We start from the raw sequence: 25,776 nt of genomic DNA on the forward strand, positions 1-25,776 counted from the left end.
CAGCCAGTTGGCTGTGTTGATAAGCCAATGAAAACCTCTTGTTCCCTTTACATAAAGTCTTGAATGTCTCGTTTGGTTTTTACCTGTTTCATGTTGAAATCCGTTGAAAACAATTTTGAAAAAGAACCCCAATCAATTAAAGGTCAGTCCTTGATATTATTACTAAACATGTCTAAGGCGATGGATTGCTCATGCACAGTTCTCCTCAGGCGTTTACCTTATGTTAGGCCAAAATGAACTCTTTCTAAAAGATAACGTTTAATTACATCAACAACGGAAACAATTTGATGCACCCTACTACGTACTTGCTGGCAATTTAGGAATCGCAAAATGCACAACGGCAGGGGTTCCAGGGAAGTTTCACGTGACGAGGTGGCCGAGTGGTTAAGGCGATGGACTGCTAATCCATTGTGCTCTGCACGCGTGGGTTCGAATCCCATCCTCGTCGTCTGTCGTTGTGATACTGAACTGTCTTTAAGATGCAAGATTGCCGCAGGTTGCGTTGCGTCTCACACCTGTAGATGTGGTCTGCTAGCCAGTAGAGAAAGCAACGCGTTTTCTTTTCACCAGTTTTGAAGTCTTTACATGCCAGAGTCTCTGGGGGACACTTGAGTGTTTTCAGACTCTAAAGTCCATGCTATGTGCCAACTGTCTAGATTCTAGAAAGTGGTAAAGACTCTGTTGAGCGGTTCCTTTGTTGATGTTTGCTGTAAGAGGAACAGAACCTGAATCAAAACAACTGAAAAACATTAGCGGAATGGTTGAAAACATACGTTGTCTCTAGCACAATTTCTATAGGTCAGTGCTAGAGCATTTAAACGCAGATAGGGAGGTCTAACGGTTCACTTGGACATTATCACGACAGCTTTAACTGTGGTGAAGTATAACACATGATCCTTTTTCAATTCTTCGGCCACATGTTTTCTCAGAGGGGGTATAGCTCAGTGGTAGAGCATTTGACTGCAGATCAAGAGGTCCCCGGTTCAAATCCGGGTGCCCCCTTGGCTGTAAGCCTGTATGTTTGTAGTTTGGCACACCAATATTTCTAATTCAAAGTTCATCCTGGATCCTTTTAACGTAGGGGTAGGCAAACGTCGGTCCTGGAGTGCAGCAGCCCTGCAGAGTTTAGCTCCAGCTCAAATCAAGCACACATGAATCGGCTAACCAAGGTCTGAAGGCTCACCTGAGAACTACAGGTGGATGAGGTTTAATCAGGGTTGGAAGTAAAATCTGCAGGACTGCGGCACTTCAGGACCGGCGTTGCCTACCCCTGTTCTAACGCTAAAGACGAGCATACACTGTGCCATTTCAGCACAGTCGTGGCTAAATGCCAACGTACACTTAACGAGTAAATCCCATGCGACGTGAAGCCAAAGCTCACGAATTGTGTGCTCACACTCTACTCCGACCCTGCTCCTGGTGAGCTCCCGACTTGCAGATTTTAGCTCCAACCCCAATGAAACATAGCTGAAGCAGCTAATCAAGGTGTTCAGGGTTGCTTGATAATTACAGGCAGGTGTGTTGGAGGTGGGTTGAAACTGAAGTCTGCAGGACGGTAGCCGACCAGGAGCAGGTTTGGAGATACCTGCACTATTCGGTCAGATCGCAGAGCTGCGACTTGACTGCTCAAACTTCACGTCTGAAACAAATCGGGGGAGATACCCGAACTAAGAAGTGTGTGGCTGTTTGCAGGTTTCAGAAGAAGCATCCATGCATTCCTGGGAAATGCGCCGCCTTTCTCATACAGTTTGTGCGGTTCCTTCAAACGACCGCAAAATATGTGACAAAATCTGTTAAATCAACCAAGTGTCACAGCGTCTAGGTTTCTGTAGTGTAGTGGTTATCACGTTCGCCTAACACGCGAAAGGTCCTCGGTTCGAAACCGGGCAGAAACAGCGCCTTCCTTTTGATACGCTGCGAGTTAAATGCCTTTCTTGAGACACGTTACTCCTTGTGTCATGAAGCACTTTTAAAGTTACACACAGTTCCGCCCGTCATATTTGCTTCACGCATGAAAGGTGGCCAGTTCGCAAGTGGCCGAAAAGCGTTGCCCCTTTGGGGAGTGTTGCACAGAGAGAAAATGTGTGGCCAAATCTATCAAAATAACCAAAGAATCCAAATGAACAGGTTTCTGTGGTGATGTGGTTATCACAAAAAGTCCTCGGTTCGACTGAAATAAACATTTTGTTAGACATATGACAGGGTTTTGGTCATGTTGATTTAACTACCTCAACAGTTACATCAGTTTGATGCACGTTATTGTAAACCTGATCTTCGGTAAGTGTTAGTTGAACGTACGGCGGGTAAGTGTACTGAGGTTTAGTCAACAATACCCAGCCAGTTGGCTGTGTTGATAAGCCAATGAAAACCTCTTGTTCCCTTTATATAAAGTCTTGAATGTCTCGTTTGGTTTTTACCTGTTTCATGTTAAAATCCGTTAAAAACAATTTTGAAAAAGAACCCCAATCAATTAAAGGTCAGTCCTTGATATTATTACTAAACATGTCTAAGGCGATGGATTGCTCATGCACAGTTCTCCTCAGGCGTTTACCTTATGTTAGGCCAAAATTAACTCTTTCTAAAAGATAATGTTTAATTACATCAACAACGGAAACAATTTGATGCACCCTACTACGTACTTGCTGGCAATTTAGGAATCGCAAAATTCACAACGGCAGGGGTTCCAGGGAAGTTTCACGTGACGAGGTGGCCGAGTGGTTAAGGCGATGGACTGCTAATCCATTGTGCTCTGCACGCATGGGTTCGAATCCCATCCTCGTCGTCTGTCGTTGTGATACTGAACTGTCTTTAAGATGCAAGATTGCCGCAGGTTGCGCTGCGTCTCACATCTGTATATGTGGTCTGCTAGCCAGTAGAGAAAGCAACGCATTTTCTTTTCACCAGTTTTGAAGTCTTTACATGCCAGAGTCTCTGGGGGACACTTGAGTGTTTTCAGACTCTAAAGTCCATGCTATGTGCCAACTGTCTAGATTCTAGAAAGTGGTAAAGACTCTGTTGAGCGGTTCCTTTGTTGATGTTTGCTGTAAGAGGAACAGAACCTGAATCATAACAACTGAAAAACATTAGCGGAATGGTTGAAAACATACGTTGTCTCTAGCACAATTTCTATAGGTCAGTGTTAGAGCGTTTAAACGCAGATAGGGAGGTCTAACGGTTCACTTGGACATTATCACGACAGCTTTAACTGTGGTGAAGTATAACACATGATCCTTTTTCAATTCTTCGGCCACATGTCTTCTCAGAGGGGGTATAGCTCAGTGGTAGAGCATTTGACTGCAGATCAAGAGGTCCCCGGTTCAAATACGGGTGCCCCCTTGGCTGTAAGCCTGTATGTTCGTAGTTTGGCACACCAAAATTTCTAATTCAAAGTTCATCCTGGATCCTTTTAACGTAGGGGTAGGCAAATGTCGGTCCTGGAGTGCAGCAGCCCTGCAGAGTTTAGCTCCAGCTCAAATCAAGCACACATGAATCGGCTAACCAAGGTCTGAAGGCTCACCTGAGAACTACAGGTGGATGAGGTTTAATCAGGGTTGGAAGTAAAATCTGCAGGACTGCGGCACTTCAGGACCGGCGTTGCCCGCCCCTGTTCTAACGCTAAAGACGAGCATACACTGTGCCATTTCAGCACAGTCGTGGCTAAATGCCAACGTACACTTAACGAGTAAATCCCATGCGACGTGAAGCCAAAGCTCACGAATTGTGTGCTCACACTCTACTCCGACCCTGCTCCTGGTGAGCTCCCGCCTTGCAGATTTTAGCTCCAACCCCAATGAAACATAGCTGAAGCAGCTAATCAAGGTGTTCAGGGTTGCTTGATAATTACAGGCAGGTGTGTTGGAGGTGGGTTGAAACTGAAGTCTGCAGGACGGTAGCCGACCAGGAGCAGGTTTGGAGATACCTGCACTATTCGGTCAGATCGCAGAGCTGCGACTTGACTGCTCAAACTTCACGTCTGAAACAAATCGGGGGAGATACCCGAACTAAGAAGTGTGTGGCTGTTTGCAGTTTCAGAAGAAGCATCCATGCATTCCTGGGAAATGCGCCGCCTTTCTCATACAGTTTGTGCGGTTCCTTCAAACGACCGCAAAATATGTGACAAAATCTGTTAAATCAACCAAGTGTCACAGCGTCTAGGTTTCTGTAGTGTAGTGGTTATCACGTTCGCCTAACACGCGAAAGGTCCTCGGTTCGAAACCGGGCAGAAACAGCGCCTTCCTTTTGATACGCTGCGAGTTAAATGCCTTTCTTGAGACACGTTACTCCTTGTGTCATGAAGCACTTTTAAAGTTACACACAGTTCCGCCCGTCATATTTGCTTCACGCATGAAAGGTGGCCAGTTCGCAAGTGGGCGAAAAGCGTTGCCCCTTTGGGGAGTGTTGCACAGAGAGAAAATGTGTGGCCAAATCTATCAAAATAACCAAAGAATCCAAATGAAAAGGTTTCTGTGGTGATGTGGTTATCACAAAAAGTCCTCGGTTTGACTGAAATAAACACTTTGTTAGACATATGACAGGGTTTTGGTCATGTTGATTTAACTACCTCAACAGTTACATCAGTTTGATGCACGTTATTAAAAACCTGATCTTCGGTAAGTGTTAGTTGAATGTACGGCGGGTAAGTGTACTGAGGTTTAGTCAACAATACCCAGCCAGTTGGCTGTGTTGATAAGCCAATGAAAACCTCTTGTTCCCTTTACATAAAGTCTTGAATGTCTCGTTTGGTTTTTACCTGTTTCATGTTGAAATCCGTTGAAAACAATTTTGAAAAAGAACCCCAATCAATTAAAGGTCAGTCCTTGATATTATTACTAAACATGTCTAAGGCGATGGATTGCTCATGCACAGTTCTCCTCAGGCGTTTACCTTATGTTAGGCCAAAATGAACTCTTTCTAAAAGATAACGTTTAATTACATCAACAACGGAAACAATTTGATGCACCCTACTACGTACTTGCTGGCAATTTAGGAATCGCAAAATGCACAACGGCAGGGGTTCCAGGGAAGTTTCACGTGACGAGGTGGCCGAGTGGTTAAGGCGATGGACTGCTAATCCATTGTGCTCTGCACGCGTGGGTTCGAATCCCATCCTCGTCGTCTGTCGTTGTGATACTGAACTGTCTTTAAGATGCAAGATTGCCGCAGGTTGCGTTGCGTCTCACACCTGTAGATGTGGTCTGCTAGCCAGTAGAGAAAGCAACGCGTTTTCTTTTCACCAGTTTTGAAGTCTTTACATGCCAGAGTCTCTGGGGGACACTTGAGTGTTTTCAGACTCTAAAGTCCATGCTATGTGCCAACTGTCTAGATTCTAGAAAGTGGTAAAGACTCTGTTGAGCGGTTCCTTTGTTGATGTTTGCTGTAAGAGGAACAGAACCTGAATCAAAACAACTGAAAAACATTAGCGGAATGGTTGAAAACATACGTTGTCTCTAGCACAATTTCTATAGGTCAGTGCTAGAGCATTTAAACGCAGATAGGGAGGTCTAACGGTTCACTTGGACATTATCACGACAGCTTTAACTGTGGTGAAGTATAACACATGATCCTTTTTCAATTCTTCGGCCACATGTTTTCTCAGAGGGGGTATAGCTCAGTGGTAGAGCATTTGACTGCAGATCAAGAGGTCCCCGGTTCAAATCCGGGTGCCCCCTTGGCTGTAAGCCTGTATGTTTGTAGTTTGGCACACCAATATTTCTAATTCAAAGTTCATCCTGGATCCTTTTAACGTAGGGGTAGGCAAACGTCGGTCCTGGAGTGCAGCAGCCCTGCAGAGTTTAGCTCCAGCTCAAATCAAGCACACATGAATCGGCTAACCAAGGTCTGAAGGCTCACCTGAGAACTACAGGTGGATGAGGTTTAATCAGGGTTGGAAGTAAAATCTGCAGGACTGCGGCACTTCAGGACCGGCGTTGCCTACCCCTGTTCTAACGCTAAAGACGAGCATACACTGTGCCATTTCAGCACAGTCGTGGCTAAATGCCAACGTACACTTAACGAGTAAATCCCATGCGACGTGAAGCCAAAGCTCACGAATTGTGTGCTCACACTCTACTCCGACCCTGCTCCTGGTGAGCTTCCGCCTTGCAGATTTTAGCTCCAACCCCAATGAAACATAGCTGAAGCAGCTAATCAAGGTGTTCAGGGTTGCTTGATAATTACAGGCAGGTGTGTTGGAGGTGGGTTGAAACTGAAGTCTGCAGGACGGTAGCCGACCAGGAGCAGGTTTGGAGATACCTGCACTATTCGGTCAGATCGCAGAGCTGCGACTTGACTGCTCAAACTTCACGTCTGAAACAAATCGGGGGAGATACCCGAACTAAGAAGTGTGTGGCTGTTTGCAGGTTTCAGAAGAAGCATCCATGCATTCCTGGGAAATGCGCCGCCTTTCTCATACAGTTTGTGCGGTTCCTTTAAACGACCGCAAAATATGTGACAAAATCTGTTAAATCAACCAAGTGTCACAGCGTCTAGGTTTATGTAGTGTAGTGGTTATCACGTTCGCCTAACACGCGAAAGGTCCTCGGTTCGAAACCGGGCAGAAACAGCGCCTTCCTTTTGATACGCTGCGAGTTAAATGCCTTTCTTGAGACACGTTACTCCTTGTGTCATGAAGCACTTTTAAAGTTACACACAGTTCCGCCCGTCATATTTGCTTCACGCATGAAAGGTGGCCAGTTCGCAAGTGGGCGAAAAGCGTTGCCCCTTTGGGGAGTGTTGCACAGAGAGAAAATGTGTGGCCAAATCTATCAAAATAACCAAAGAATCCAAATGAACAGGTTTCTGTGGTGATGTGGTTATCACAAAAAGTCCTTGGTTCGACTGAAATAAACATTTTGTTAGACATATGACAGGGTTTGGTCATGTTGATTTAACTACCTCAACAGTTACATCAGTTTGATGCACGTTATTGTAAACCTGATCTTCGGTAAGTGTTAGTTGAACGTACGGCGGGTAAGTGTACTGAGGTTTAGTCAACAATACCCAGCCAGTTGGCTGTGTTGATAAGCCAATGAAAACCTCTTGTTCCCTTTACATAAAGTCTTGAATGTCTCGTTTGGTTTTTACCTGTTTCATGTTGAAATCCGTTGAAAACAATTTTGAAAAAGAACCCCAATCAATTAAAGGTCAGTCCTTGATATTATTACTAAACATGTCTAAGGCGATGGATTGCTCATGCACAGTTCTCCTCAGGCGTTTACCTTATGTTAGGCCAAAATTAACTCTTTCTAAAAGATAACGTTTAATTACATCAACAACGGAAACAATTTGATGCACCCTACTACGTACTTGCTGGCAATTTAGGAATCGCAAAATGCGCAACGGCAGGGGTTCCAGGGAAGTTTCACGTGACGAGGTGGCCGAGTGGTTAAGGCGATGGACTGCTAATCCATTGTGCTCTGCATGCGTGGGTTCGAATCCCATTCTTGTCGTCTGTCGTTGTGATACTGAACTGTCTTTAAGATGCAAGATTGCCGCAGGTTGCGCTGCGTCTCACACCTGTAGATGTGGTCTGCTAGCCAGTAGAGAAAGCAACGCGTTTTCTTTTCACCAGTTTTGAAGTCTTTACATGCCAGAGTCTCTGGGGGACACTTGAGTGTTTTCAGACTCTAAAGTCCATGCTATGTGCCAACTGTCTAGATTCTAGAAAGTGGTAAAGACTCTGTTGAGCGGTTCCTTTGTTGATGTTTGCTGTAAGAGGAACAGAACCTGAATCATAACAACTGAAAAACATTAGCGGAATGGTTGAAAACATACGTTGTCTCTAGCACAATTTCTATAGGTCAGTGCTAGAGCGTTTAAACGCAGATAGGGAGGTCTAACGGTTCACTTGGACATTATCACGACAGCTTTAACTGTGGTGAAGTATAACACATGATCCTTTTTCAATTCTTCGGCCACATGTCTTCTCAGAGGGGGTATAGCTCAGTCGGAGAGCATTTGACTGCAGATCAAGAGGTCCCCGGTTCAAATCCGGGTGCCCCCTTGGCTGTAAGCCTGTATGTTCGTAGTTTGGCACACCAATATTTCTAATTCAAAGTTCATCCTGCATCCTTTTAACGTAGGGGTAGGCAAACGTCGGTCCTGGAGTGCAGCAGCCCTGCAGAGTTTAGCTTCAGCTCAAATCAAGCACACATGAATCGGCTAACCAAGGTCTGAAGGCTCACCTGAGAACTACAGGTGGATGAGGTTTAATCAGGGTTGGAAGTAAAATCTGCAGGACTGCGGCACTTCAGGACCGGCGTTGCCTACCCCTGTTCTAACGCTAAAGACGAGCATACACTGTGCCATTTCAGCACAGTCGTGGCTAAATGCCAACGTACACTTTACGAGTAAATCCCATGCGACGTGAAGCCAAAGCTCACGAATTGTGTGCTCACACTCTACTCCGACCCTGCTCCTGGTGAGCTCCCGCCTTGCAGATTTTAGCTCCAACCCCAATGAAACATAGCTGAAGCAGCTAATCAAGGTGTTCAGGGCTGCTTGATAATTACAGGCAGGTGTGTTGGAGGTGGGTTGAAACTGAAGTCTGCAGGACGGTAGCCGACCAGGAGCAGGTTTGGAGATACCTGCACTATTCGGTCAGATCGCAGAGCTGCGACTTGACTGCTCAAACTTCACGTCTGAAACAAATCGGGGGAGATACTCGAACTAAGAAGTGTGTGGCTGTTTGCAGGTTTCAGAAGAAGCATCCATGCATTCCTGGGAAATGCGCCGCCTTTCTCATACAGTTTGTGCGGTTCCTTCAAACGACCGCAAAATATGTGACAAAATCTGTTAAATCAACCAAGTGTCACAGCATCTAGGTTTCTGTAGTGTAGTGGTTATCACGTTCGCCTAACACGCGAAAGGTCCTCGGTTCGAAACCGGGCAGAAACAGCGCCTTCCTTTTGATACGCTGCGAGTTAAATGCCTTTCTTGAGACACGTTACTCCTTGTGTCATGAAGCACTTTTAAAGTTACACACAGTTCCGCCCGTCATATTTGCTTCACGCATGAAAGGTGGCCAGTTCGCAAGTGGGCGAAAAGCGTTGCCCCTTTGGGGAGTGTTGCACAGAGAGAAAATGTGTGGCCAAATCTATCAAAATAACCAAAGAATCCAAATGAACAGGTTTCTGTGGTGATGTGGTTATCACAAAAAGTCCTCGGTTCGACTGAAATAAACACTTTGTTAGACATATGACAGGGTTTTGGTCATGTTGATTTAACTACCTCAACAGTTACATCAGTTTGATGCACGTTATTGTAAACCTGATCTTCGGTAAGTGTTAGTTGAACGTACGGCGGGTAAGTGTACTGAGGTTTAGTCAACAATACCCAGCCAGTTGGCTGTGTTGATAAGCCAATGAAAACCTCTTGTTCCCTTTACATAAAGTCTTGAATGTCTCGTTTGGTTTTTACCTGTTTCATGTTGAAATCCGTTGAAAACAATTTTGAAAAAGAACCCCAATCAATTAAAGGTCAGTCCTTGATATTATTACTAAACATGTCTAAGGCGATGGATTGCTCATGCACAGTTCTCCTCAGGCGTTTACCTTATGTTAGGCCAAAATGAACTCTTTCTAAAAGATAACGTTTAATTACATCAACAACGGAAACAATTTGATGCACCCTACTACGTACTTGCTGGCAATTTAGGAATCGCAAAATGCGCAACGGCAGGGGTTCCAGGGAAGTTTCACGTGACGAGGTGGCCGAGTGGTTAAGGCGATGGACTGCTAATCCATTGTGCTCTGCACGCGTGGGTTCGAATCCCATCCTCGTCGTCTGTCGTTATGATACTGAACTGTCTTTAAGATGCAAGATTGCCGCAGGTTGCGCTGCATCTCACACCTGTAGATGTGGTCTGCTAGCCAGTAGAGAAAGCAACGCGTTTTCTTTTCACCAGTTTTGAAGTCTTTACATGCCAGAGTCTCTGGGGGACACTTGAGTGTTTTCAGACTCTAAAGTCCATGCTATGTGCCAACTGTCTAGATTCTAGAAAGTGGTAAAGACTCTGTTGAGCGGTTCCTTTGTTGATGTTTGCTGTAAGAGGAACAGAACCTGAATCATAACAGCTGAAAAACATTAGCGGAATGGTTGAAAACATACGTTGTCTCTAGCACAATTTCTATAGGTCAGTGCTAGAGCGTTTAAACGCAGATAGGGAGGTCTAACGGTTCACTTGGACATTATCACGACAGCTTTAACTGTGGTGAAGTATAACACATGATCCTTTTTCAATTCTTCGGCCACATGTCTTCTCAGAGGGGGTATAGCTCAGTGGTAGAGCATTTGACTGCAGATCAAGAGGTCCCCGGTTCAAATCCGGGTGCCCCCTTTGCTGTAAGCCTGTATGTTCGTAGTTTGGCACACCAATATTTCTAATTCAAAGTTCATCCTGGATCCTTTTAACGTAGGGGTAGGCAAACGTCGGTCCTGGAGTGCAGCAGCCCTGCAGAGTTTAGCTCCAGCTCAAATCAAGCACACATGAATCGGCTAACCAAGGTCTGAAGGCTCACCTGAGAACTACAGGTGGATGAGGTTTAATCAGGGTTGGAAGTAAAATCTGCAGGACTGCGGCACTTCAGGACCGGCGTTGCCTACCCCTGTTCTAACGCTAAAGACGAGCATACACTGTGCCATTTCAGCACAGTCGTGGCTAAATGCCAACGTACACTTAACGAGTAAATCCCATGCGACGTGAAGCCAAAGCTCACGAATTGTGTGCTCACACTCTACTCCGACCCTGCTCCTGGTGAGCTCCCGCCTTGCAGATAATAGGTGTGTTCGACATCGGCTGTGGCTGGATGTAACCGATCGGCGAGATTAGCCGCGTGCAGGTGGGGAGGAGCTGAAAACGGAGACGTGAAGTCGGACGCGCTGTGGTTCCCGTAGTTTGCTGCATTTACGTCAGGGATGGCTGATCACGTGCAGTTTGCTTGCTTAATCGCATTAAACATGATTTGTAAGATGTAAACTACATAAAAAGTGAATTATACTGTTTTAAATGTCCGTTTATGAGCATGAGTGGAACTGAAGAGGCTTACAGCATCTGTTTTTACAATAATAAAGTTCAACATAAGCATATATTATTTAAATACCAATGTAGTGGGGTCTACGTTTTTTATCCATTTTATTTGATAAAGATGACACAATATAACATCGCGACTACATGAAAATAGCTTTAACTGTTATAAAAATACAGATTTGTGAGCATTTGTGGAACTGAGGGCGTGAAAAGAAACACGAAACACACGTGATTGTTGTCATGTGGTGAATCCGACCAATCGTGAAGCAGCTGTGTCGTCATTACAGCCCGTGCAGCTCCTCTTCGCAAGCTGCGCTGGCTGACTCCGGCGGCTGATCTCGAATCGCTCTCGCGGTACTTAAAAACCACATGACACAGTCACGTGCCTGCAGCGCCAGCTTAAGTCGGACAAAATTACTAACCGGAATGCACTGCTTCAAGTCAGCCACCGATCGGTCTGCGCAGCGCCGCATGAAGTCGAACACACCTTTTAGCTCCAACCCCAATGAAACATAGCTGAAGCAGCTAATCAAGGTGTTCAGGGTTGCTTGATAATTACAGGCAGGTGTGTTGGAGGTGGGTTGAAACTGAAGTCTGCAGGACGGTAGCCGACCAGGAGCAGGTTTGGAGATACCTGCACTATTCGGTCAGATCGCAGAGCTGTGACTTGACTGCTCAAACTTCACGTCTGAAACAAATCGGGGGAGATACCCGAACTAAGAAGTGTGTGGCTGTTTGCAGTTTCAGAAGAAGCATCCATGCATTCCTGGGAAATGCGCCGCCTTTCTCATACAGTTTGTGCGGTTCCTTCAAACGACCGCAAAATATGTGACAAAATCTGTTAAATCAACCAAGTGTCACAGCGTCTAGGTTTCTGTAGTGTAGTGGTTATCACGTTCGCCTAACACGCGAAAGGTCCTCGGTTCGAAACCGGGCAGAAACAGCGCCTTCCTTTTGATACGCTGCGAGTTAAATGCCTTTCTTGAGACACGTTACTCCTTGTGTCATGAAGCACTTTTAAAGTTACACACAGTTCCGCCCGTCATATTTGCTTCACGCATGAAAGGTGGCCAGTTCGCAAGTGGGCGAAAAGCGTTGCCCCTTTGGGGAGTGTTGCACAGAGAGAAAATGTGTGGCCAAATCTATCAAAATAACCAAAGAATCCAAATGAAAAGGTTTCTGTGGTGATGTGGTTATCACAAAAAGTCCTCGGTTCGACTGAAATAAACACTTTGTTAGACATATGACAGGGTTTTGGTCATGTTGATTTAACTACCTCAACAGTTACATCAGTTTGATGCACGTTATTGTAAACCTGATCTTCGGTAAGTGTTAGTTGAACGTACGGCGGGTAAGTGTACTGAGGTTTAGTCAACAATACCCAGCCAGTTGGCTGTGTTGATAAGCCAATGAAAACCTCTTGTTCCCTTTACATAAAGTCTTGAATGTCTCGTTTGGTTTTTACCTGTTTCATGTTGAAATCCGTTGAAAACAATTTTGAAAAAGAACCCCAATCAATTAAAGGTCAGTCCTTGATATTATTACTAAACATGTCTAAGGCGATGGATTGCTCATGCACAGTTCTCCTCAGACGTTTTCCTTATGTTAGGCCAAAATGAACTCTTTCTAAAAGATAACGTTTAATTACATCAACAACGGAAACAATTTGATGCACCCTACTACGTACCTGCTGGCAATTTAGGAATCGCAAAATGCGCAACGGCAGGGGTTCCAGGGAAGTTTCACGTGACGAGGTGGCCGAGTGGTTAAGGCGATGGACTGCTAATCCATTGTGCTCTGCACGCGTGGGTTCGAATCCCATCCTCATCGTCTGTCGTTGTGATACTGAACTGTCTTTAAGATGCAAGATTGCCGCAGGTTGCGTCTCACACCTGTAGATGTGGTCTGCTAGCCAGTAGAGAAAGCAACGCGTTTTCTTTTCACCAGTTTTGAAGTCTTTACATGCCAGAGTCTCTGGGGGACACTTGAGTGTTTTCAGACTCTAAAGTCCATGCCATGTGCCAACTGTCTAGATTCTAGAAAGTGGTAAAGACTCTGTTGAGCGGTTCCTTTGTTGATGTTTGCTGTAAGAGGAACAGAACCTGAATCATAACAACTGATAAACATTAGCGGAATGGTTGAAAACATACGTTGTCTTTAGCACAATTTTTATAGGTCAGTGCTAGAGCGTTTAAACGCAGATAGGGAGGTCTAACGGTTCACTTGGACATTATCACGACAGCTTTAACTGTGGTGAAGTATAACACATGATCCTTTTTCAATTCTTCGGCCACATGTCTTCTCCGAGGGGGTATAGCTCAGTGGTAGAGCATTTGACTGCAGGTCAAGAGGTCCCCGGTTCAAATCCGGGTGCCCCCTTGGCTGTAAGCCTGTATGTTCGTAGTTTGGCACACCAATATTTCTAATTCAAAGTTCATCCTGGAACCTTTTAACGTAGGGGTAGGCAAACGTCGGTCCTGGAGTGCAGCAGCCCTGCAGAGTTTAGCTCCAGCTCAAATCAAGCACACATGAATCGGCTAACCAAGGTCTGAAGGCTCACCTGAGAACTACAGGTGGATGAGGTTTAATCAGGGTTGGAAGTAAAATCTGCAGGACTGCGGCACTTCAGGACCGGCGTTGCCTACCCCTGTTCTAACGCTAAAGACGAGCATACACTGTGCCATTTCAGCACAGTCGTGGCTAAATGCCAACGTACACTTAACGAGTAAATCCCATGCGACGTGAAGCCAAAGCTCACGAATTGTGTGCTCACACTCTACTCCGACCCTGCTCCTGGTGAGCTCCCGCCTTGCAGATTTTAGCTCCAACCCCAATGAAACATAGCTGAAGCAGCTAATCAAGGTGTTCAGGGTTGCTTGATAATTACAGGCAGGTGTGTTGGAGGTGGGTTGAAACTGAAGTCTGCAGGACGGTAGCCGACCAGGAGCAGGTTTGGAGATACCTGCACTATTCGGTCAGATCGCAGAGCTGCGACTTGACTGCTCAAACTTCACGTCTGAAACAAATCGGGGGAGATACCCGAACTAAGAAGTGTGTGGCTGTTTGCAGGTTTCAGAAGAAGCATCCATGCATTCCTGGGAAATGCGCCGCCTTTCTCATACAGTTTGTGCGGTTCCTTCAAACGACCGCAAAATATGTGACAAAATCTGTTAAATCAACCAAGTGTCACAGCGTCTAGGTTTCTGTAGTGTAGTGGTTATCACGTTCGCCTAACACGCGAAAGGTCCTCGGTTCGAAACCGGGCAGAAACAGCGCCTTCCTTTTGATACGCTGCGAGTTAAATGCCTTTCTTGAGACACGTTACTCCTTGTGTCATGAAGCACTTTTAAAGTTACACACAGTTCCGCCCGTCATATTTGCTTCACGCATGAAAGGTGGCCAGTTCGCAAGTGGGCGAAAAGCGTTGCCCCTTTGGGGAGTGTTGCACAGAGAGAAAATGTGTGGCCAAATCTATCAAAATAACCAAAGAATCCAAATGAACAGGTTTCTGTGGTGATGTGGTTATCACAAAAAGTCCTCGGTTCGACTGAAATAAACACTTTGTTAGACATATGACAGGGTTTTGGTCATGTTGATTTAACTACCTCAACAGTTACATCAGTTTGATGCACGTTATTGTAAACCTGATCTTCGGTAAGTGTTAGTTGAACGTACGGCGGGTAAGTGTACTGAGGTTTAGTCAACAATACCCAGCCAGTTGGCTGTGTTGATAAGCCAATGAAAACCTCTTGTTCCCTTAACATAAAGTCTTGAATGTCTCGTTTGGTTTTTACCTGTTTCATGTTGAAATCCGTTGAAAACAATTTTGAAAAAGAACCCCAATAAATTAAAGGTCAGTCCTTGATATTATTACTAAACATGTCTAAGGCGATGGATTGCTCATGCACAGTTCTCCTCAGGCGTTTACCTTATGTTAGGCCAAAATGAACTCTTTCTAAAAGATAACGTTTAATTACATCAACAACGGAAACAATTTGATGCACCCTACTACGTACTTGCTGGCAATTTAGGAATCGCAAAATGCGCAACGGCAGGGGTTCCAGGGAGGTTTCACGTGACGAGGTGGCCGAGTGGTTAAGGCGATGGACTGCTAATCCATTGTGCTCTGCACGCGTGGGTTCGAATCCCATCTTCGTCGTCTGTCGTTGTGATACTGAACTGTCTTTAAGATGCAAGATTGCCGCAGGTTGCGTTGCGTCTCACACCTGTAGATGTGGTCTGCTAGCCAGTAGAGAAAGCAATGGTTTTCTTTTCACCAGTTTTGAAGTCTTTACATGCCAGAGTCTCTGGGGGACACTTGAGTGTTTTCAGACTCTAAAGTCCATGCTATGTGCCAACTGTCTAGATTCTAGAAAGTGGTAAAGACTCTGTTGAGCGGTTCCTTTGTTGATGTTTGCTGTAAGAGGAACAGAACCTGAATCATAACAACTGAAAAACATTAGCGGAATGGTTGAAAACATACGTTGTCTCTAGCACAATTTCTATAGGTCAGTGCTAGAGCGTTTAAACGCAGATAGGGAGGTCTAACGGTTCACTTGGACATTATCACGACAGCTTTAACTGTGGTGAAGTATAACACATGATCCTTTTTAAATTCTTCGGCCACATGTCTTCTCAGAGGGGGTATAGCTCAGTGGTAGAGCATTTGACTGCAGATCAAGAGGTCCCCGGTTCAAATCCGGGTGCCCCCTTGGCTGTAAGCCTGTATGTTCGTAGTTTGGCACACCAATATTTCTAATTCAAAGTTCATCCTGGATCCTTTTAACGTAGGGGTAGGCAAACGTCGGTCCTGGAGTTCAGCAGCCCTGCAGAGTTTAGCTCCAGCTCAAATCAAGCACACATGAATCGGCTAACCAAGGTCTGAAGGCTCACCTGAGAACTACAGGTGGATGAGGTTTAATCAGGGTTGGAAGTAAAATCTGCAGGACTGCGGCACTTCAGGACCGGCGTTGCCTACCCCTGTTCTAACGCTAAAGACGAGCATACACTGTGCCATTTCAGCACAGTCGTGGCTAAATGCTAACGTTCACTTAACGAGTAAATCCCATGCGACGTGAAGCCAAAGCTCACGAATTGTGTGCTCACACTCTACTCCGACCCTGCTCCTGGTGAGCTCCCGCCTTGCAGATTTTAGCTCCAACCCCAATGAAACATAGCTGAAGCAGCTAATCAAGGTGTTCAGGGTTGCTTGATAATTACAGGCAGGTGTGTTGGAGGTGGGTTGAAACTGAAGTCTGCAGGACGGTAGCCGACCAGGAGCAGGTTTGGAGATACCTGCACTATTCGGTCAGATCGCAGAGCTGCGACTTGACTGCTCAAACTTCACGTCTGAAACAAATCGGGGGAGATACCCGAACTAAGAAGTGTGTGGCTGTTTGCAGGTTTCAGAAGAAGCATCCATGCATTCCTGGGAAATGCGCCGCCTTTCTCATACAGTTTGTGCGGTTCCTTCAAACGACCGCAAAATATGTGACAAAATCTGTTAAATCAACCAAGTGTCACAGCCTCTAGGTTTCTGTAGTGTAGTGGTTATCACGTTCGCCTAACACGCGAAAGGTCCTCGGTTCGAAACCGGGCAGAAACAGCGCCTTCCTTTTGATACGCTGCGAGTTAAATGCCTTTCTTGAGACACGTTACTCCTTGTGTCATGAAGCACTTTTAAAGTTACACACAGTTCCGCCCGTCATATTTGCTTCACGCATGAAAGGTGGCCAGTTCGCAAGTGGCCGAAAAGCGTTGCCCCTTTGGAGAGTGTTGCACAGAGAGAAAATGTGTGGCCAAATCTATCAAAATAACCAAAGAATCCAAATGAACAGGTTTCTGTGGTGATGTGGTTATCACAAAAAGTCCTCGGTTCGACTGAAATAAACACTTTGTTAGACATATGACAGGGTTTTGGTCATGTTGATTTAACTACCTCAACAGTTACATCAGTTTGATGCACGTTATTGTAAACCTGATCTTCGGTAAGTGTTAGTTGAACGTACGGCGGGTAAGTGTACTGAGGTTTAGTCAACAATACCCAGCCAGTTGGCTGTGTTGATAAGCCAATGAAAACCTCTTGTTCCCTTTACATAAAGTCTTGAATGTCTCGTTTGGTTTTTACCTGTTTCATGTTGAAATCCGTTGAAAACAATTTTGAAAAAGAACCCCAATCACTTAAAGGTCAGTCCTTGATATTATTACTAAACATGTCTAAGGCGATGGATTGCTCATGCACAGTTCTCCTCAGGCGTTTACCTTATGTTAGGCCAAAATGAACTCTTTCTAAAAGATAACGTTTAATTACATCAACAACGGAAACAATTTGATGCACCCTACTACGTACTTGCTGGCAATTTAGGAATCGCCAAATGCGCAACGGCAGGGGTTCCAGGGAAGTTTCACGTGACGAGGTGGCCGAGTGGTTAAGGCGATGGACTGCTAATCCATTGTGCTCTGCACGCGTGGGTTCGAATCCCATCCTCGTCGTCTGTCGTTGTGATACTGAACTGTCTTTAAGATGCAAGATTGCCGCATGTTGCGTTGCGTCTCACACCTGTAGATGTGGTCTGCTAGCCAGTAGAGAAAGCAACGTGCTTTCTTTTCACCAGTTTTGAAGTCTTTACATGCCAGAGTCTCTGGGGGACACTTGAGTGTTTTCAGACTCTAAAGTCCATGCTATGTGCCAATTGTCTAGATTCTAGAAATTGGTAAAGACTCTGTTGAGCGGTTCCTTTGTTGATGTTTGCTGTAAGAGGAACAGAACCTGAATCATAACAACTGAAAAACATTAGCGGAATGGTTGAAAACATATGTTGTCTCTAGCACAATTTCTATAGGTCAGTGCTAGAGCGTTTAAACGCAGATAGGGAGGTCTAACGGTTCACTTGGACATTATCACGACAGCTTTAACTGTGGTGAAGTATAACACATGATCCTTTTTCAATTCTTCGGCCACATGTCTTCTCAGAGGGGGTATAGCTCAGTGGTAGAGCATTTGACTGCAGATCAAGAGGTCCCCGGTTCAAATCCGGGTGCCCCCTTGGCTGTAAGCCTGTATGTTCGTAGTTTGGCACACCAATATTTCTAATTCAAAGTTCATCCTGGATCCTTTTAACGTAGGGGTAGGCAAACGTCGGTCCTGGAGTGCAGCAGCCCTGCAGAGTTTAGCTCCAGCTCAAATCAAGCACACATGAATCGGCTAACCAAGGTCTGAAGGCTCACCTGAGAACTACAGGTGGATGAGGTTTAATCAGGGTTGGAAGTAAAATCTGCAGGACTGCGGCACTTCAGGACCGGCGTTGCCTACCCCTGTTCTAACGCTAAAGACGAGCATACACTGTGCCATTTCAGCACAGTCGTGGCTAAATGCCAACGTACACTTAACGAGTAAATCCCATGCGACCCTGCTCCTGGTGAGCTCCCGCCTTGCAGATTTTAGCTCCAACCCCAATGAAACATAGCTGAAGCAGCTAATCAAGGTGTTCAGGGTTGCTTGATAATTACAGGCAGGTGTGTTGGAGGTGGGTTGAAACTGAAGTCTGCAGGACGGTAGCCGACCAGGAGCAGGTTTGGAGATACCTGCACTATTCGGTCAGATCGCAGAGCTGCGACTTGACTGCTCAAACTTCACGTCTGAAACAAATCGGGGGAGATACCCGAACTAAGAAGTGTGTGGCTGTTTGCAGGTTTCAGAAGAAGCATCCATGCATTCCTGGGAAATGCGCCGCCTTTCTCATACAGTTTGTGCGGTTCCTTCAAACGACCGCAAAATATGTGACAAAATCTGTTAAATCAACCAAGTGTCACAGCGTCTAGGTTTCTGTAGTGTAGGGGTTATCACGCGTCTAACACGCGAAAGGTCCTCGGTTCGAAACCGGGCAGAAACAGCGCCTTCCTTTTGATACGCTGCGAGTTAAATGCCTTTCTTGAGACACGTTACTCCTTGTGTCATGAAGCACTTTTAAAGTTACACACAGTTCCGCCCGTCATATTTGCTTCACGCATGAAAGGTGGCCAGTTCGCAAGTGGGCGAAAAGCGTTGCCCCTTTGGGGAGTGTTGCACAGAGAGAAAATGTGTGGCCAAATCTATCAAAATAACCAAAGAATCCAAATGAACAGGTTTCTGTGGTGATGTGGTTATCACAAAAAGTCCTCGGTTCGACTGAAATAAACACTTTGTTAGACATATGACAGGGTTTTGGTCATGTTGATTTAACTACCTCAACAGTTACATCAGTTTGATGCACGTTATTGTAAACCTGATCTTCGGTAAGTGTTAGTTGAACGTACGGCGGGTAAGTGTACTGAGGTTTAGTCAACAATACCCAGCCAGTTGGCTGTGTTGATAAGCCAATGAAAACCTCTTGTTCCCTTAACATAAAGTCTTGAATGTCTCGTTTGGTTTTTACCTGTTTCATGTTGAAATCCGTTGAAAACAATTTTGAAAAAGAACCCCAATAAATTAAAGGTCAGTCCTTGATATTATTACTAAACATGTCTAAGGCGATGGATTGCTCATGCACAGTTCTCCTCAGGCGTTTACCTTATGTTAGGCCAAAATGAACTCTTTCTAAAAGATAACGTTTAATTACATCAACAACGGAAACAATTTGATGCACCCTACTACGTACTTGCTGGCAATTTAGGAATCGCAAAATGCGCAACGGCAGGGGTTCCAGGGAAGTTTCACGTGACGAGGTGGCCGAGTGGTTAAGGCGATGGACTGCTAATCCATTGTGCTCTGCACGCGTGGGTTCGAATCCCATCTTCGTCGTCTGTCGTTGTGATACTGAACTGTCTTTAAGATGCAAGATTGCCGCAGGTTGCGTTGCGTCTCACACCTGTAGATGTGGTCTGCTAGCCAGTAGAGAAAGCAATGGTTTTCTTTTCACCAGTTTTGAAGTCTTTACATGCCAGAGTCTCTGGGGGACACTTGAGTGTTTTAAGACTCTAAAGTCCATGCTATGTGCCAACTGTCTAGATTCTAGAAAGTGGTAAAGACTCTGTTGAGCGGTTCCTTTGTTGATGTTTGCTGTAAGAGGAACAGAACCTGAATCATAACAACTGAAAAACATTAGCGGAATGGTTGAAAACATACGTTGTCTCTAGCACAATTTCTATAGGTCAGTGCTAGAGCGTTTAAACGCAGATAGGGAGGTCTAACGGTTCACTTGGACATTATCACGACAGCTTTAACTGTGGTGAAGTATAACACATGATCCTTTTTCAATTCTTCGGCCACATGTCTTCTCAGAGGGGGTATAGCTCAGTGGTAGAGCATTTGACTGCAGATCAAGAGGTCCCCGGTTCAAATCCGGGTGCCCCCTTGGCTGTAAGCCTGTATGTTCGTAGTTTGGCACACCAATATTTCTAATTCAAAGTTCATCCTGGATCCTTTTAACGTAGGGGTAGGCAAACGTCGGTCCTGGAGTGCAGCAGCCCTGCAGAGTTTAGCTCCAGCTCAAATCAAGCACACATGAATCGGCTAACCAAGGTCTGAAGGCTCACCTGAGAACTACAGGTGGATGAGGTTTAATCAGGGTTGGAAGTAAAATCTGCAGGACTGCGGCACTTCAGGACCGGCGTTGCCTACCCCTGTTCTAACGCTAAAGACGAGCATACACTGTGCCATTTCAGCACAGTCGTGGCTAAATGCCAACGTACACTTAACGAGTAAATCCCATGCGACGTGAAGCCAAAGCTCACGAATTGTGTGCTCACACTCTACTCCGACCCTGCTCCTGGTGAGCTCCCGCCTTGCAGATTTTAGCTCCAACCCCAATGAAACATAGCTGAAGCAGCTAATCAAGGTGTTCAGGGTTGCTTGATAATTACAGGCAGGTGTGTTGGAGGTGGGTTGAAACTGAAGTCTGCAGGACGGTAGCCGACCAGGAGCAGGTTTGGAGATACCTGCACTATTCGGTCAGATCGCAGAGCTGCAACTTGACTGCTCAAACTTCACGTCTGAAACAAATCGGGGGAGATACCCGAACTAAGAAGTGTGTGGCTGTTTGCAGGTTTCAGAAGAAGCATCCATGCATTCCTGGGAAATGCGCCGCCTTTCTCATACAGTTTGTGCGGTTCCTTCAAACGACCGCAAAATATGTGACAAAATCTGTTAAATCAACCAAGTGTCACAGCATCTAGGTTTCTGTAGTGTAGTGGTTATCACGTTCGCCTAACACGCGAAAGGTCCTCGGTTCGAAACCGGGCAGAAACAGAGCCTTCCTTTTGATACGCTGCGAGTTAAATGCCTTTCTTGAGACACGTTACTCCTTGTGTCATGAAGCACTTTTAAAGTTACACACAGTTCCGCCCGTCATATTTGCTTCACGCATGAAAGGTGGCCAGTTCGCAAGTGGGCGAAAAGCGTTGCCCCTTTGGGGAGTGTTGCACAGAGAGAAAATGTGTGGCCAAATCTATCAAAATAACCAAAGAATCCAAATGAAAAGGTTTCTGTGGTGATGTGGTTATCACAAAAAGTCCTCGGTTCGACTGAAATAAACACTTTGTTAGACATATGACAGGGTTTTGGTCATGTTGATTTAACTACCTCAACAGTTACATCAGTTTGATGCACGTTATTGTAAACCTGATCTTCGGTAAGTGTTAGTTGAACGTACGGCGGGTAAGTGTACTGAGGTTTAGTCAACAATACCCAGCCAGTTGGCTGTGTTGATAAGCCAATGAAAACCTCTTGTTCCCTTTACATAAAGTCTTGAATGTCTCGTTTGGTTTTTACCTGTTTCATGTTGAAATCCGTTGAAAACAATTTTGAAAAAGAACCCCAATCAATTAAAGGTCAGTCCTTGATATTATTACTAAACATGTCTAAGGCGATGGATTGCTCATGCACAGTTCTCCTCAGGCGTTTACCTTATGTTAGGCCAAAATGAACTCTTTCTAAAAGATAACGTTTAATTACATCAACAACAGAAACAATTTGATGCACCCTACTACGTACTTGCTGGCAATTTAGGAATCGCAAAATGCGCAACGGCAGGGGTTCCAGGGAAGTTTCACGTGATGAGGTGGCCGAGTGGTTAAGGCGATGGACTGCTAATCCATTGTGCTCTGCACGCCTGGGTTCGAATCCTATCCTCGTCGTCTGTCTTTATGATACTGAACTGTCTTTAAGATGCAAGATTGCCGCAGGTTGCGCTGCATCTCACACCTGTAGATGTGGTCTGCTAGCCAGTAGAGAAAGCAACGCGTTTTCTTTTCACCAGTTTTGAAGTCTTTACATGCCAGAGTCTCTGGGGGACACTTGAGTGTTTTCAGACTCTAAAGTCCATGCTATGTGCCAACTGTCTAGATTCTAGAAAGTGGTAAAGACTCTGCTGAGCGGTTCCTTTGTTGATGTTTGCTGTAAGAGGAACAGAACCTGAATCATAACAACTGAAAAACATTAGCGGAATGGTTGAAAACATACGTTGTCTCTAGCACAATTTCTATAGGTCAGTGCTAGAGCGTTTAAACGCAGATAGGGAGGTCTAACGGTTCACTTGGACATTATCACGACAGCTTTAACTGTGGTGAAGTATAACACATGATCCTTTTTCAATTCTTCGGCCACATGTCTTCTCAGAGGGGGTATAGCTCAGTGGTAGAGCATTTGACTGCAGATCAAGAGGTCCACGGTTCAAATCCGGGTGCCCCCTTGGCTGTAAGCCTGTATGTTCGTAGTTTGGCACACCAATATTTCTAATTCAAAGTTCATCCTGGATCCTTTTAACGTAGGGGTAGGCAAACGTTGGTCCTGGAGTGCAGCAGCCCTGCAGAGTTTAGCTCCAGCTCAAATCAAGCACACATGAATCGGCTAACCAAGGTCTGAAGGCTCACCTGAGAACTACAGGTGGATGAGGTTTAATCAGGGTTGGAAGTAAAATCTGCAGGACTGCGGCACTTCAGGACCGGCGTTGCCTACCCCTGTTCTAACGCTAAAGACGAGCATACACTGTGCCATTTCAGCACAGTCGTGGCTAAATGCCAACGTACACTTAACGAGTAAATCCCATGCGACGTGAAGCCAAAGCTCACGAATTGTGTGCTCACACTCTACTCCGACCCTGCTCCTGGTGAGCTCCCGCCTTGCAGATTTTAGCTCCAACCCCAATGAAACATAGCTGAAGCAGCTAATCAAGGTGTTCAGGGTTGCTTGATAATTACAGGCAGGTGTGTTGGAGGTGGGTTGAAACTGAAGTCTGCAGGACGGTAGCCGACCAGGAGCAGGTTTGGAGATACCTGCACTATTCGGTCAGATCGCAGAGCTGCGACTTGACTGCTCAAACTTCACGTCTGAAACAAATCGGGGGAGATACCCGAACTAAGAAGTGTGTGGCTGTTTGCAGGTTTCAGAAGAAGCATCCATGCATTCCTGGGAAATGCGCCGCCTTTCTCATACAGTTTGTGCGGTTCCTTCAAACGACCGCAAAATATGTGACAAAATCTGTTAAATCAACCAAGTGTCACAGCGTCTAGGTTTATGTAGTGTAGTGGTTATCACGTTCGCCTAACACGCGAAAGGTCCTCGGTTCGAAACCGGGCAGAAACAGCGCCTTCCTTTTGATACGCTGCGAGTTAAATGCCTTTCTTGAGACACGTTACTCCTTGTGTCATGAAGCACTTTTAAAGTTACACACAGTTCCGCCCGTCATATTTGCTTCACGCATGAAAGGTGGCCAGTTCGCAAGTGGGCGAAAAGCGTTGCCCCTTTGGGGAGTGTTGCACAGAGAGAAAATGTGTGGCCAAATCTATCAAAATAACCAAAGAATCCAAATGAACAGGTTTCTGTGGTGATGTGGTTATCACAAAAAGTCCTCGGTTCGACTGAAATAAACACTTTGTTAGACATATGACAGGGTTTTGGTCATGTTGATTTAACTACCTCAACAGTTACATCAGTTTGATGCACGTTATTGTAAAGCTGATCTTCGGTAAGTGTTAGTTGAATGTACGGCGGGTAAGTGTACTGAGGTTTAGTCAACAATACCCAGCCAGTTGGCTGTGTTGATAAGCCAATGAAAACCTCTTGTTCCCTTTACATAAAGTCTTGAATGTTTCGTTTGGTTTTTACCTGTTTCATGTTGAAATCCGTTGAAAACAATTTTGAAAAAGAACCCCAATCAATTAAAGGTCAGTCCTTGATATTATTACTAAACATGTCTAAGGCGATGGATTGCTCATGCACAGTTCTCCTCAGGCGTTTACCTTATGTTAGGCCAAAATGAACTCTTTCTAAAAGATAACGTTTAATTACATCAACAACAGAAACAATTTGATGCACCCTACTACGTACTTGCTGGCAATTTAGGAATCGCAAAATGCGCAACGGCAGGGGTTCCAGGGAAGTTTCACGTGATGAGGTGGCCGAGTGGTTAAGGCGATGGACTGCTAATCCATTGTGCTCTGCACGCCTGGGTTCGAATCCTATCCTCGTCGTCTGTCGTTATGATACTGAACTGTCTTTAAGATGCAAGATTGCCGCAGGTTGCGCTGCATCTCACACCTGTAGATGTGGTCTGCTAGCCAGTAGAGAAAGCAACGCGTTTTCTTTTCACCAGTTTTGAAGTCTTTACATGCCAGAGTCTCTGGGGGACACTTGAGTGTTTTCAGACTCTAAAGTCCATGCTATGTGCCAACTGTCTAGATTCTAGAAAGTGGTAAAGACTCTGCTGAGCGGTTCCTTTGTTGATGTTTGCTGTAAGAGGAACAGAACCTGAATCATAACAACTGAAAAACATTAGCGGAATGGTTGAAAACATACGTTGTCTCTAGCACAATTTCTATAGGTCAGTGCTAGAGCGTTTAAACGCAGATAGGGAGGTCTAACGGTTCACTTGGACATTATCACGACAGCTTTAACTGTGGTGAAGTATAACACATGATCCTTATTCAATTCTTCGGCCACATGTCTTCTCAGAGGGGGTATAGCTCAGTGGTAGAGCATTTGACTGCAGATCAAGAGGTCCCCGGTTCAAATCCGGGTGCCCCCTTGGCTGTAAGCCTGTATGTTCGTAGTTTGGCACACCAATATTTCTAATTCAAAGTTCATCCTGGATCCTTTTAACGTAGGGGTAGGCAAACGTCGGTCCTGGAGTGCAGCAGCCCTGCAGAGTTTAGCTCCAGCTCAAATCAAGCACACATGAATCGGCTAACCAAGGTCTGAAGGCTCACCTGAGAACTACAGGTGGATGAGGTTTAATCAGGGTTGGAAGTAAAATCTGCAGGACTGCGGCACTTCAGGACCGGCGTTGCCTACCCCTGTTCTAACGCTAAAGACGAGCATACACTGTGCCATTTCAGCACAGTCGTGGCTAAATGCCAACGTACACTTAACGAGTAAATCCCATGCGACGTGAAGCCAAAGCTCACGAATTGTGTGCTCACACTCTACTCCGACCCTGCTCCTGGTGAGCTCCCGCCTTGCAGATTTTAGCTCCAACCCCAATGAAACATAGCTGAAGCAGCTAATCAAGGTGTTCAGGGTTGCTTGATAATTACAGGCAGGTGTGTTGGAGGTGGGTTGAAACTGAAGTCTGCAGGACGGTAGCCGACCAGGAGCAGGTTTGGAGATACCTGCACTATTCGGTCAGATCGCAGAGCTGCGACTTGACTGCTCAAACTTCACGTCTGAAACAAATCGGGGGAGATACCCGAACTAAGAAGTGTGTGGCTGTTTGCAGGTTTCAGAAGAAGCATCCATGCATTCCTGGGAAATGCGCCGCCTTTCTCATACAGTTTGT

General features: G+C 45.5%; 31 non-coding genes across 31 annotated transcripts; all 31 read left to right on the forward strand.

Moving 5' to 3' along the window:
• The first annotated feature begins 366 nt into the window (after positions 1-366).
• Positions 367-448, forward strand: trnas-gcu (transfer RNA serine (anticodon GCU)). Its single transcript has one exon. It is a non-coding gene; the product is annotated as a tRNA-Ser (tRNA).
• Positions 449-930: 482 nt separating this feature from the next.
• Positions 931-1,002, forward strand: trnac-gca (transfer RNA cysteine (anticodon GCA)). Its single transcript has one exon. It is a non-coding gene; the product is annotated as a tRNA-Cys (tRNA).
• An 820-nt stretch (positions 1,003-1,822) lies between these two features.
• Positions 1,823-1,895, forward strand: trnav-aac (transfer RNA valine (anticodon AAC)). The gene has a single exon. It is a non-coding gene; the product is annotated as a tRNA-Val (tRNA).
• Positions 1,896-2,700: 805 nt separating this feature from the next.
• trnas-gcu (transfer RNA serine (anticodon GCU)) lies at positions 2,701-2,782 on the forward strand. The gene has a single exon. It is a non-coding gene; the product is annotated as a tRNA-Ser (tRNA).
• Positions 2,783-3,264: 482 nt separating this feature from the next.
• trnac-gca (transfer RNA cysteine (anticodon GCA)) lies at positions 3,265-3,336 on the forward strand. The gene has a single exon. It is a non-coding gene; the product is annotated as a tRNA-Cys (tRNA).
• Positions 3,337-4,155: 819 nt separating this feature from the next.
• trnav-aac (transfer RNA valine (anticodon AAC)) lies at positions 4,156-4,228 on the forward strand. Its single transcript has one exon. It is a non-coding gene; the product is annotated as a tRNA-Val (tRNA).
• Positions 4,229-5,033: 805 nt separating this feature from the next.
• Positions 5,034-5,115, forward strand: trnas-gcu (transfer RNA serine (anticodon GCU)). Its single transcript has one exon. It is a non-coding gene; the product is annotated as a tRNA-Ser (tRNA).
• Positions 5,116-5,597: 482 nt separating this feature from the next.
• On the forward strand, positions 5,598-5,669 carry trnac-gca (transfer RNA cysteine (anticodon GCA)). Its single transcript has one exon. It is a non-coding gene; the product is annotated as a tRNA-Cys (tRNA).
• Positions 5,670-6,489: 820 nt separating this feature from the next.
• Positions 6,490-6,562, forward strand: trnav-aac (transfer RNA valine (anticodon AAC)). The gene has a single exon. It is a non-coding gene; the product is annotated as a tRNA-Val (tRNA).
• Positions 6,563-7,366: 804 nt separating this feature from the next.
• trnas-gcu (transfer RNA serine (anticodon GCU)) lies at positions 7,367-7,448 on the forward strand. The gene has a single exon. It is a non-coding gene; the product is annotated as a tRNA-Ser (tRNA).
• A 482-nt stretch (positions 7,449-7,930) lies between these two features.
• Positions 7,931-8,002, forward strand: trnac-gca (transfer RNA cysteine (anticodon GCA)). The gene has a single exon. It is a non-coding gene; the product is annotated as a tRNA-Cys (tRNA).
• An 820-nt stretch (positions 8,003-8,822) lies between these two features.
• Positions 8,823-8,895, forward strand: trnav-aac (transfer RNA valine (anticodon AAC)). Its single transcript has one exon. It is a non-coding gene; the product is annotated as a tRNA-Val (tRNA).
• An 805-nt stretch (positions 8,896-9,700) lies between these two features.
• Positions 9,701-9,782, forward strand: trnas-gcu (transfer RNA serine (anticodon GCU)). Its single transcript has one exon. It is a non-coding gene; the product is annotated as a tRNA-Ser (tRNA).
• A 482-nt stretch (positions 9,783-10,264) lies between these two features.
• trnac-gca (transfer RNA cysteine (anticodon GCA)) lies at positions 10,265-10,336 on the forward strand. The gene has a single exon. It is a non-coding gene; the product is annotated as a tRNA-Cys (tRNA).
• A 1,560-nt stretch (positions 10,337-11,896) lies between these two features.
• Positions 11,897-11,969, forward strand: trnav-aac (transfer RNA valine (anticodon AAC)). The gene has a single exon. It is a non-coding gene; the product is annotated as a tRNA-Val (tRNA).
• An 805-nt stretch (positions 11,970-12,774) lies between these two features.
• Positions 12,775-12,856, forward strand: trnas-gcu (transfer RNA serine (anticodon GCU)). The gene has a single exon. It is a non-coding gene; the product is annotated as a tRNA-Ser (tRNA).
• Positions 12,857-13,333: 477 nt separating this feature from the next.
• Positions 13,334-13,405, forward strand: trnac-gca (transfer RNA cysteine (anticodon GCA)). The gene has a single exon. It is a non-coding gene; the product is annotated as a tRNA-Cys (tRNA).
• Positions 13,406-14,225: 820 nt separating this feature from the next.
• trnav-aac (transfer RNA valine (anticodon AAC)) lies at positions 14,226-14,298 on the forward strand. The gene has a single exon. It is a non-coding gene; the product is annotated as a tRNA-Val (tRNA).
• An 805-nt stretch (positions 14,299-15,103) lies between these two features.
• On the forward strand, positions 15,104-15,185 carry trnas-gcu (transfer RNA serine (anticodon GCU)). The gene has a single exon. It is a non-coding gene; the product is annotated as a tRNA-Ser (tRNA).
• Positions 15,186-15,666: 481 nt separating this feature from the next.
• trnac-gca (transfer RNA cysteine (anticodon GCA)) lies at positions 15,667-15,738 on the forward strand. The gene has a single exon. It is a non-coding gene; the product is annotated as a tRNA-Cys (tRNA).
• An 820-nt stretch (positions 15,739-16,558) lies between these two features.
• trnav-aac (transfer RNA valine (anticodon AAC)) lies at positions 16,559-16,631 on the forward strand. Its single transcript has one exon. It is a non-coding gene; the product is annotated as a tRNA-Val (tRNA).
• Positions 16,632-17,436: 805 nt separating this feature from the next.
• Positions 17,437-17,518, forward strand: trnas-gcu (transfer RNA serine (anticodon GCU)). The gene has a single exon. It is a non-coding gene; the product is annotated as a tRNA-Ser (tRNA).
• Positions 17,519-18,000: 482 nt separating this feature from the next.
• Positions 18,001-18,072, forward strand: trnac-gca (transfer RNA cysteine (anticodon GCA)). The gene has a single exon. It is a non-coding gene; the product is annotated as a tRNA-Cys (tRNA).
• Positions 18,073-19,723: 1,651 nt separating this feature from the next.
• trnas-gcu (transfer RNA serine (anticodon GCU)) lies at positions 19,724-19,805 on the forward strand. The gene has a single exon. It is a non-coding gene; the product is annotated as a tRNA-Ser (tRNA).
• A 481-nt stretch (positions 19,806-20,286) lies between these two features.
• Positions 20,287-20,358, forward strand: trnac-gca (transfer RNA cysteine (anticodon GCA)). Its single transcript has one exon. It is a non-coding gene; the product is annotated as a tRNA-Cys (tRNA).
• An 820-nt stretch (positions 20,359-21,178) lies between these two features.
• Positions 21,179-21,251, forward strand: trnav-aac (transfer RNA valine (anticodon AAC)). Its single transcript has one exon. It is a non-coding gene; the product is annotated as a tRNA-Val (tRNA).
• An 805-nt stretch (positions 21,252-22,056) lies between these two features.
• trnas-gcu (transfer RNA serine (anticodon GCU)) lies at positions 22,057-22,138 on the forward strand. Its single transcript has one exon. It is a non-coding gene; the product is annotated as a tRNA-Ser (tRNA).
• Positions 22,139-22,620: 482 nt separating this feature from the next.
• trnac-gca (transfer RNA cysteine (anticodon GCA)) lies at positions 22,621-22,692 on the forward strand. Its single transcript has one exon. It is a non-coding gene; the product is annotated as a tRNA-Cys (tRNA).
• An 820-nt stretch (positions 22,693-23,512) lies between these two features.
• On the forward strand, positions 23,513-23,585 carry trnav-aac (transfer RNA valine (anticodon AAC)). Its single transcript has one exon. It is a non-coding gene; the product is annotated as a tRNA-Val (tRNA).
• An 805-nt stretch (positions 23,586-24,390) lies between these two features.
• trnas-gcu (transfer RNA serine (anticodon GCU)) lies at positions 24,391-24,472 on the forward strand. The gene has a single exon. It is a non-coding gene; the product is annotated as a tRNA-Ser (tRNA).
• A 482-nt stretch (positions 24,473-24,954) lies between these two features.
• trnac-gca (transfer RNA cysteine (anticodon GCA)) lies at positions 24,955-25,026 on the forward strand. Its single transcript has one exon. It is a non-coding gene; the product is annotated as a tRNA-Cys (tRNA).
• The last annotated feature ends 750 nt before the right edge of the window (positions 25,027-25,776 follow it).

The sequence above is a fragment of the Misgurnus anguillicaudatus genome, chromosome 14, assembly GCF_027580225.2.
Source record: "Misgurnus anguillicaudatus chromosome 14, ASM2758022v2, whole genome shotgun sequence".
Lineage (NCBI taxonomy): Eukaryota > Metazoa > Chordata > Actinopteri > Cypriniformes > Cobitidae > Misgurnus > Misgurnus anguillicaudatus.